Source organism: Salvelinus namaycush, chromosome 5 (genome assembly GCF_016432855.1).
Source record: "Salvelinus namaycush isolate Seneca chromosome 5, SaNama_1.0, whole genome shotgun sequence".
In the NCBI taxonomy this organism is placed as follows: domain Eukaryota; kingdom Metazoa; phylum Chordata; class Actinopteri; order Salmoniformes; family Salmonidae; genus Salvelinus; species Salvelinus namaycush.
The window spans coordinates 6,119,710-6,130,893 of NC_052311.1; positions in this window are offsets into that span (position 1 = coordinate 6,119,710).

Genomic DNA, 11,184 nt, shown 5'->3' on the forward strand with positions numbered 1-11,184 from the left:
CAGAGTCCTTGGTGGAATAAGGATGGGACATAATGTCAATACTGCTGCTGAAAGTATAAAGCAATACTGTATGTTCTATAGGCCTGCACATAGCAGGTCTGTACTGTATGTTCTATAGGCCTGAACATAGCAGGTCTGTACTGTATGTTCTATAGGCCTGAACACAGCAGGTCTGTACTGTATGTTCTATAGGCCTGAACACAGCAGGTCTGTACTGTATGTTCTATAGGCCTGCACATAGCAGGTCTGTACTGTATGTTCTATAGGCCTGAACATAGCAGGTCTGTACTGTATGTTCTATAGGCCTGAACACAGCAGGTCTGTACTGTATGTTCTATAGGCCTGAACACAGCAGGTCTGTACTGTATGTTCTATAGGCCTGAACATAGCAGGTCTGTACTGTATGTTCTATAGGCCTGAACACAGCAGGTCTGTACTGTATGTTCTATAGGCCTGAACACAGCAGGTCTGTACTGTATGTTCTATAGGCCTGAACACAGCAGGTCTGTACTGTATGTTCTATAGGCCTGAACATAGCAGGTCTGTACTGTATGTTCTATAGGCCTGAACATAGCAGGTCTGTACTGTATGTTCTATAGGCCTGAACATAGCAGGTCTGTACTGTATGTTCTATAGGCCTGAACATAGCAGGTCTGTACTGTATGTTCTATAGGCCTGAACATAGCTCTGATTAATAGCAGGTCTGTACTGTATCTGATGAATAAGACTTTACCCTGATTAATAGCAGGTCTGTACAGTATCTGATGAATAAGACTTTACCCTGATTAATAGCAGGTCTGTACTGTATCTGATGAATAAGACTTTACCCTGATTAATAGCAGGTCTGTACAGTATCTGATGAATAAGACTTTACCCTGATTAACAGTATGTCTGGTGTCTGTTCCTGTTGACCATGTCTGTCTCTTTAAACCATGAAGCCACTTCCTGTTGACCATGTCTGTCTCTTTAAACCATGAAGTCACTTCCTGTTGACCATGTCTGTCTCTTTAAACCATGAAGCCACTTCCTGTTGACCATGTCTGTCTCTTTAAACCATGAAGCCACTTCCTGTTGACCATGTCTGTCTCTTTAAACCATGAAGTCACTTCCTGTTGACCATGTCTGTCTCTTTAAACCATGAAGCCACTTCCTGTTGACCATGTCTGTCTCTTTAAACCATGAAGCCACTTCCTGTTGACCATGTCTGTCTCTTTAAACCATGAAGCCACTTCCTGTTGACCATGTCTGTCTCTTTAAACCATGAAGCCACTTCCTGTTGACCATGTCTGTCTCTTTAAACCATGAAGCCACTTCCTGTTGACCATGTCTGTCTCTTTAAACCATGAAGTCTCTTCCTGTTGACCATGTCTGTCTCTTTAAACCATGAAGCCACTTCCTGTTGACCATGTCTGTCTCTTAAACCATGAAGTCACTTCCTCCTGACCATGTCTGTCTCTTTAAACCATGAAGCCTCTTCCTGTTGACCATGTCTGTCTCTTTAAACCATGAAGCCTCTTCCTCCTGACCATGTCTGTCTCTTTAAACCATGAAGCCACTTCCTGTTGACCATGTCTGTCTCTTTAAACCATGAAGTCACTTCCTGTTGACCATGTCTGTCTCTTTAAACCATGAAGCCTCTTCCTGTTGACCATGTCTGTCTCTTTAAACCATGAAGCCTCTTCCTGTTGACCATGTCTGTCTCTTTAAACCATGAAGCCACTTCCTGTTGACCATGTCTGTCTCTTTAAACCATGAAGTCTCTTCCTCCTGACCATGTCTGTCTCTTTAAACCATGAAGTCTGTTCCTGTTGACCATGTCTGTCTCTTTAAACCATGAAGCCTCTTCCTGTTGACCATGTCTGTCTCTTTAAACCATGAAGTCTCTTCCTCCTGACCATGTCTGTCTCTTTAAACCATGAAGCCTCTTCCTGTTGACCATGTCTGTCTCTTTAAACCATGAAGCCTCTTCCTGTTGACCATGTCTGTCTCTTTAAACCATGAAGCCTCTTCCTCCTGACCATGTCTGTCTCTTTAAACCATGAAGCCTCTTCCTGTTGACCATGTCTGTCTCTTTAAACCATGAAGCCTCTTCCTCCTGACCATGTCTGTCTCTTTAAACCATGAAGCCTCTTCCTGTTGACCATGTCTGTCTCTTTAAACCATGAAGCCTCTTCCTCCTGACCATGTCTGTCTCTTTAAACCATGAAGTCACTTCCTGTTGACCATGTCTGTCTCTTTAAACCATGAAGTCTCTTCCTGTTGACCATGTCTGTCTCTTTAAACCATGAAGCCTCTTCCTGTTGACCATGTCTGTCTCTTTAAACCATGAAGCCTCTTCCTCCTGACCATGTCTGTCTCTTTAAACCATGAAGCCTCTTCCTGTTGACCATGTCTGTCTCTTTAAACCATGAAGCCACTTCCTGTTGACCATGTCTGTCTCTTTAAACCATGAAGTCACTTCCTGTTGACCATGTCTGTCTCTTTAAACCATGAAGCCTCTTCCTCCTGACCATGTCTGTCTCTTTAAACCATGAAGCCACTTCCTGTTGACCATGTCTGTCTCTTTAAACCATGAAGCCACTTCCTGTTGACCATGTCTGTCTCTTTAAACCATGAAGTCTGTTCCTGTTGACCATGTCTGTCTCTTTAAACCATGAAGTCTCTTCCTCCTGACCATGTCTGTCTCTTTAAACCATGAAGCCTCTTCCTGTTGACCATGTCTGTCTCTTTAAACCATGAAGCCTCTTCCTGTTGACCATGTCTGTCTCTTTAAACCATGAAGCCTCTTCCTCCTGACCATGTCTGTCTCTTTAAACCATGAAGCCTCTTCCTGTTGACCATGTCTGTCTCTTTAAACCATGAAGCCTCTTCCTCCTGACCATGTCTGTCTCTTTAAACCATGAAGCCTCTTCCTGTTGACCATGTCTGTCTCTTTAAACCATGAAGCCTCTTCCTCCTGACCATGTCTGTCTCTTTAAACCATGAAGTCACTTCCTGTTGACCATGTCTGTCTCTTTAAACCATGAAGTCTCTTCCTGTTGACCATGTCTGTCTCTTTAAACCATGAAGCCTCTTCCTGTTGACCATGTCTGTCTCTTTAAACCATGAAGCCTCTTCCTCCTGACCATGTCTGTCTCTTTAAACCATGAAGCCTCTTCCTGTTGACCATGTCTGTCTCTTTAAACCATGAAGCCACTTCCTGTTGACCATGTCTGTCTCTTTAAACCATGAAGTCACTTCCTGTTGACCATGTCTGTCTCTTTAAACCATGAAGCCTCTTCCTCCTGACCATGTCTGTCTCTTTAAACCATGAAGCCACTTCCTGTTGACCATGTCTGTCTCTTTAAACCATGAAGCCACTTCCTGTTGACCATGTCTGTCTCTTTAAACAATGAAGTCACTTCCTGTTGACCATGTCTGTCTCTTTAAACCATGAAGTCTCTTCCTCCTGACCATGTCTGTCTCTTTAAACCATGAAGCCACTTCCTGTTGACCATGTCTGTCTCTTTAAACCATGAAGCCTCTTCCTCCTGACCATGTCTGTCTCTTTAAACCATGAAGCCTCTTCCTGCTGACCATGTCTGTCTCTTTAAACCATGAAGCCTCTTCCCGCTGACCATGTCTGTCTCTTTAAACCATGAAGTCACTTCCTCCTGACCATGTCTGTCTCTTTAAACCATGAAGCCTCTTCCTCCTGACCATGTCTGTCTCTTTAAACCATGAAGCCTCTTCCTCCTGACCATGTCTGTCTCTTTAAACCATGAAGCCTCTTCCTGTTGACCATGTCTGTCTCTTTAAACCATGAAGTCTCTTCCTGTTGACCATGTCTGTCTCTTTAAACCATGAAGCCACTTCCTGTTGACCATGTCTGTCTCTTTAAACCATGAAGCCACTTCCTGTTGACCATGTCTGTCTCTTTAAACCATGAAGCCTCTTCCTGTTGACCATGTCTGTCTCTTTAAACCATGAAGTCTGTTCCTGTTGACCATGTATGTCTCTTTAAACCATGAAGCCTCTTCCTCCTGACCATGTCTGTCTCTTTAAACCATGAAGCCACTTCCTGTTGACCATGTCTGTCTCTTTAAACCATGAAGCCTCTTCCTGTTGACCATGTCTGTCTCTTTAAACCATGAAGCCACTTCCTGTTGACCATGTCTGTCTCTTTAAACCATGAAGCCTCTTCCTGTTGACCATGTCTGTCTCTTTAAACCATGAAGCCTCTTCCTGTTGACCATGTCTGTCTCTTTAAACCATGAAGTCACTTCCTGTTGACCATGTCTGTCTCTTTAAACCATGAAGCCACTTCCTGTTGACCATGTCTGTCTCTTTAAACCATGAAGTCTGTTCCTGTTGACCATGTCTGTCTCTTTAAACCATGAAGCCACTTCCTGTTGACCATGTCTGTCTCTTTAAACCATGAAGCCTCTTCCTGTTGACCATGTCTGTCTCTTTAAACCATGAAGCCACTTCCTGTTGACCATGTCTGTCTCTTTAAACCATGAAGTCTCTTCCTCCTGACCATGTCTGTCTCTTTAAACCATGAAGCCACTTCCTGTTGACCATGTCTGTCTCTTTAAACCATGAAGTCACTTCCTGTTGACCATGTCTGTCTCTTTAAACCATGAAGCCACTTCCTGTTGACCATGTCTGTCTCTTTAAACCATGAAGCCACTTCCTGTTGACCATGTCTGTCTCTTTAAACCATGAAGCCACTTCCTGTTGACCATGTCTGTCTCTTTAAACCATGAAGCCTCTTCCTGTTGACCATGTCTGTCTCTTTAAACCATGAAGTCACTTCCTGTTGACCATGTCTGTCTCTTTAAACCATGAAGCCACTTCCTGTTGACCATGTCTGTCTCTTAAACCATGAAGCCACTTCCTGTTGACCATGTCTGTCTCTTTAAACCATGAAGCCACTTCCTGTTGACCATGTCTGTCTCTTTAAACCATGAAGCCACTTCCTGTTGACCATGTCTGTCTCTTTAAACCATGAAGCCACTTCCTGTTGACCATGTCTGTCTCTTTAAACCATGAAGTCTCTTCCTGTTGACCATGTCTGTCTCTTTAAACCATGAAGCCACTTCCTGTTGACCATGTCTGTCTCTTTAAACCATGAAGTCACTTCCTCCTGACCATGTCTGTCTCTTTAAACCATGAAGCCTCTTCCTGTTGACCATGTCTGTCTCTTTAAACCATGAAGCCTCTTCCTCCTGACCATGTCTGTCTCTTTAAACCATGAAGCCACTTCCTGTTGACCATGTCTGTCTCTTTAAACCATGAAGTCACTTCCTGTTGACCATGTCTGTCTCTTTAAACCATGAAGCCTCTTCCTGTTGACCATGTCTGTCTCTTTAAACCATGAAGCCTCTTCCTGTTGACCATGTCTGTCTCTTAAACCATGAAGCCACTTCCTGTTGACCATGTCTGTCTCTTTAAACCATGAAGTCTCTTCCTCCTGACCATGTCTGTCTCTTTAAACCATGAAGTCTGTTCCTGTTGACCATGTCTGTCTCTTTAAACCATGAAGCCTCTTCCTGTTGACCATGTCTGTCTCTTTAAACCATGAAGTCTCTTCCTCCTGACCATGTCTGTCTCTTTAAACCATGAAGCCTCTTCCTGTTGACCATGTCTGTCTCTTTAAACCATGAAGCCTCTTCCTGTTGACCATGTCTGTCTCTTTAAACCATGAAGCCTCTTCCTCCTGACCATGTCTGTCTCTTTAAACCATGAAGCCTCTTCCTGTTGACCATGTCTGTCTCTTTAAACCATGAAGCCTCTTCCTCCTGACCATGTCTGTCTCTTTAAACCATGAAGCCTCTTCCTGTTGACCATGTCTGTCTCTTTAAACCATGAAGCCTCTTCCTCCTGACCATGTCTGTCTCTTTAAACCATGAAGTCACTTCTGTTGACCATGGTCTGTCTCTTTAAACCATGAAGTCTCTTCCTGTTGACCATGTCTGTCTCTTTAAAACCATGAAGCCTCTTCCTGTTGACCATGTCTGTCTCTTAAACCATGAAGCCTCTTCCTGTTGGACCATGTCTGTCTCTTTAAACCATGAAGCCTCTTCCTGTTGACCATGTCTGTCTCTTTAAACCATGAAGCCACTTCCTGTTGACCATGTCTGTCTCTTAAACCATGAAGTCACTTCCTGTTGACCATGTCTGTCTCTTAAACCATGAAGCCTCTTCCTCCTGACCATGTCTGTCTCTTTAAACCATGAAGTCACTTCCTGTTGACCATGTCTGTCTCTTTAAACCATGAAGCCACTTCCTGTTGACCATGTCTGTCTCTTTAAACAATGAAGTCACTTCCTGTGACCATGTCTGTCTCTTTAACCATGAAGCTCTTCCCGCTGACCATGTTCTGTCTCTTTAAAACCATGAAGTCACTTCCTCTGACCATGTCTGTCTCTTTAAACCTAAGCCTCTTCCTCCTGACCATGTCTGTCTCTTTAAACCATGAAGCCTCTTCCTCCTGACCATGTCTGTCTCTTTAAACCATGAAGCCTCTTCCTGTTGACCATGTCTGTCTCTTAAAAACCATGAAGTCTCTTCCTGTTGACCATGTCTGTCCTCTTTAACCATGAAGCCACTTCCTGTTGACCATGTCTGTCTCTTTAAACATGAAGCCACTTCCTGTTGACCATGTCTGTCTCTTTAACCATGAAGCCTCTTCCTGTTGACCATGTCTGTCTCTTTAAACCATGAAGTCTGTTCCTGTTGACTCTGTATGTCTCTTTAAAACCATGAAGCCTCTTCCTCCTGACCATGTCTGTCTCTTTAAAACCATGAAGCCTACTTCCTGTTGACCATGTCTGTCTCTTTAAACCATGAAGCCACTTCCTGTTGACCATGTCTGTCTCTTTAAACAATGAGCCTCTTCCTGTTGACCATGTCTGTCTCTTTAAACCATGAAGCCCTTCCTGTTGAACCGATGTCTGTCTCTTTAAACCATGAAGCCTCTTCCTGTTGACCATGTCTGTCTCTTTAACCATGAAGCCTCTTCCTGTGACCATGTCTGTCTCTTTAAACCATAAGTCCTTTCCTGTTGACCATGTCTGTCTCTTTAAACCATGAAGCCACTTCCTTGTTGACCATGTCTGTCTCTTTAAAACCATGAAGCCTTTCCTGTTGACCATGTCTGTCTCTTTAAACCATGAAGCCACTTCTGTTGACCATGTCTGTCTCTTTAAACCATGAGCCTCTTCCTGTTGACCATGTCTGTCTCTTTAACCATGAAGCCACTTCCTGTTGACCATGTCTGTCTCTTTAAACCATGAAGTCTGTTCCTGTTGACACTGTCCTCGTCTCTTTAAACCATGAAGCCACTTCCTGTTGACCATGTCTGTCTCTTTAAACCATGAAGTCTCTTCCTTTGACCATGTCTGTCTCTTTAAACCATGAAGCCACTTCCTGTTGACCATGTCTGTCTCTCTTAAACCATGAAGCCACTTTCCTGTTGACCATGTTCTGTCTCTTTAAACCATGAAGCCACTTCCTGTTGACCATGTCTGTCTCTCTTTAAACCATGAACTCTTCCTGTTGACCATGTCTGTCCTCTTTAACCATGAAGCCACTTCCTGTTGACCATGTCTGTCTCTTTAAACCTGAAGTCTTTCCTGTTGACCATGTCTGTCCTCTTTAACCATGAAGCCACTTTCCTGTTGACCATGTCTGTCTCTTTTAAACCATGAAGTCCTTCCTTCTGTTGACCATGTCTGTCTCTTTACACATGAAGTCTTTCCTGTGACCATGTCCTGCTCTTTAAACCATGAAGCATCTTCCTGTTGACCATGTCTGTCTCTTTAAAACATGAAGCCACTTCCTGTTGACCATGTCGTCTCTTTAAACCATGAAGTCTTTCCTGTTGACCATGTCTGTCTCTTTAAACCATGAAGCCACTTCCTGTTGACCATGTCTGTCTCTTTAAACCATGAAGCTTTCCTGTTGACCATGTCTGTCTCTTTAAACCATGAAGCCCTTCCTGTTGACCATGTCTTGTCTCTCTTAAACCATGAAGTCCTTCCTGTTGACCATGTCTGTCTCTTTAAACCTGAAGCCCTTCCTGTTGACCATGTCTGTCTCTTTAAACCATGAAGCCACTTCTGTTGACCATGTCTGTCTCTTTAAACCATGAAGCCTCTTCCTGTTGACCACTGTCTGTCTCTTTAACCATGAAGCCCTTCCTGTTGACCATGTCTGTCTCTTTAAACCATGAAGCCTCTTCCTGCTGTACCGATGTCTGTCTCTTTAAACCATGAAGCTCTTCCTCCTGACCATGTCTGTCTCTTTAAAACCATGAAGCCCTTCCTGTTGACCATGTCTGTCTCTTTAAACCATGAAGCATCTTCCTGTTGACCATGTCTGTCTCTTTAAACCATGAAGCCTCTTCCTGTGACCATGTCTGTCTCTTTAACCATGAAGTCTCTTCCTGTTGACCATGTCTGTCTCTTTAAACACATGAAGTCCTTTCCTGTTACATGTCTTGTCTCTTTAAACCATGAAGCCCCTTCCTGTTGACCATGTTCTGTCTCTTTAAACCATGAAGCCACTTCCTGTTGACACGATGTCTGTCTCTTTAACCATGAAGTCTTTCCTGTTGACCATGTCTGTCTCTTTAACCATGAAGTCATCTTCCTCCTGACCATGTCTGTCTCTTTAACCCATGAAGCCTCTTCCTGTTGACCATTTCTGTCTCCTTACCACATAGCCTCTTCCTGTTGACCATGTCTGTCTCTTTAAACCATGAAGCCACTTCCTCCTGTACCATGTCTGTCTCTTTAAACCATGAAGTCACTTCCTGTTTGACCATGTCTGTCTCTTTAAAACCATGAAGCCTCTTCCTGTTGACCATGTCTGTCTCTTTAAACCATGAAGCACTTCCTTCCTGTGACCATGTCTGTCTCTTTAAACCATGAGTCTCTTCCTCCTGACCATGTCTGTCTCTTTAAACCCATGAAGCCTCTTCCTGTTGACACATGTCTTTCCTCTTTAAACCATGAAGCCCACTTCCTCCTGACCATGTCTGTCTCTTTAAACCATGAAGCCTCTTCCTGTTGACCATGTCTGTCTCTTTAAACCATGAAGCCTCTTCCTTGACCATGTCTGTCTCTTTAAACCATGAAGCCCTTCCTCCTGACCATGTCTGTCTCTTCTTTAAACCAATGAAGTCCTTCTTCCTGTTGACCATGTCTGTCTCTTTAAACCATGAAGCTTCTTCCTGTTGACCATGTTGTCTCTTTAAAACCATGAAGCCACTTCCTGTTGACCATGTCTGTCTCTTTAAACCATGAAGCCTCTTCCTTGACCATGTCTGTCTCTTTAAACCTGAAGCCACTTCCTGTTGACCATGTCTGTCTCTTTAAACCTGATGTCACTTCCTGTTGACCATGTCTGTCTCTTTAAACCATGAAGCCACTTCCTTGACCATGTCTGTCTCTTATAAACCATGAAGTCCTTCCTGTTGACCATGTCTGTCTCTTTAAACCATGAAGCCACTTCCTGTTGACCATGTCTGTCTCTTTAAACCATGAAGCTCTTCCTGTTGACCATGTCTGTCTCTTTAAACCTGAAGCCACTTCTGTTTGACCATGTCTGTCTCTTTAAACCATGAAGCCACTCCGTGCTGACCATGTCCTGTCTCTTTAAACCATGAAGCCTCTTCCTCCCTGACCATGTCTGTCTCTTTAAACCAGAAGCTCTTTTTTTTTTCCCCCCCCTGTTGGACCATGTCTGTCTCTTTAAAACCATGAAGCCACTTCCTGTTGACCATGTACGGTTCGGTCCTTTACAAACGCATGAAGTCTGTTCCTGTTGACCATGTCTTCTCTTTAACCATGAAGCACCTTCCTGTTGACCATGTCTGTCTCTTTAAACCATGAAGACCTCTTCCTGTGTGACCATGTCTGTCTCTTTAAACCATGAGACCACTTCCTGTTGACCATGTCGATCTGTGTCTCTTTAAACCATGAAGCTGTTCCTGTTGAACACTGTCTGTCTCTTTAAAACATGAAGCCTTCCTGTTGACCATGTCTGTCTCTTTAAAACCATGAAGTCTCTTCCGTTGACCATGTCTGTCTCTTTAAACCATGAAGTCTTTCCTGTTGCCATGTCTGTCTCTTTAAACCATGAAGCCTTCTTCCTGTTGACCATGTTCTGTCTCTTTAAACCATGAAGCCACTTCCTGTTGACCATGTCTGTCTCTTTAAACCATGAAGCCTGTTCCTGTTGACCATGTCTGTCTCTTTAAACCATGAAGCCCTTCGCTGTTTCGACCATGTCCTGTCATCTTTAAAAGCTGAATTCTGTTCCTGTTGACCATGTCCTGTCTTTTTAAACCATGAAGCCACTTCCTGTTGACCATGTGTGTTCTTCGGTGTCGTGTTTAAACACATGAAGTCACTTCCCTGTTGAACCAGTCTGTCTCTTTTAAACCATGAAGGTCCACTTCCTGTTGAACCGTCTTCTGTCTTTTAAACCATGAAGCCACTTCCTGTTGACCATGTTGTCTCTTTAAAACCTGAAGTCACTTCCTGTTGAACGAATGGGTGTCTGTCTCTTTTAAACCATGAAGCCCTTCCTGTTGACCATGTCTGTCTCTTTAACCATGAAGCCACTTCTGTTGACCATGTCTGTCTCTTTAAACCATGAAGCCTTCTCCTGTTGACCATGTCTGTCTCTTTACCATGAAGCCTTCTTCCTGTTGACCCATGGTCTCTCTTTAAACCATGAAGCCACTTCCTGTTGACCATGTCTGTCTCTTTAAACCATGAAGCCTCTTCCTGTTGACCATGTCTGTCTCTTTAAAACCATGAGCCTTTCCTCCTTGATCCATCGGTCTGTCTCGTTCCTGGAGTTTGGTACCACCAGTCGTGCCAATGTAACAATTTTACCAGCCTCTCCTGCTACCATGTCGTCTTAGACATACTCGACTTCCTGTATGACCATGTCTGTCTCTTTAAACCATGAAGTCTTTCCTGTTGACCATGTCTGTCTCTTTTAACCATGAAGCCACTTCCTGTTGACCATGTCTGTCTCTTTAAACCATGAAGCCTTCCTGTTGACCATGTCTGTCTCTTTAAACCATGAAGCTTTCCTGTTGACCATGTCTGTCTCTTTAAACATGAAGCCTCTTCCTGTTGACCATGTCGGTCTCTTTTAAACATGAAGCCTCTTCCTGTTGAC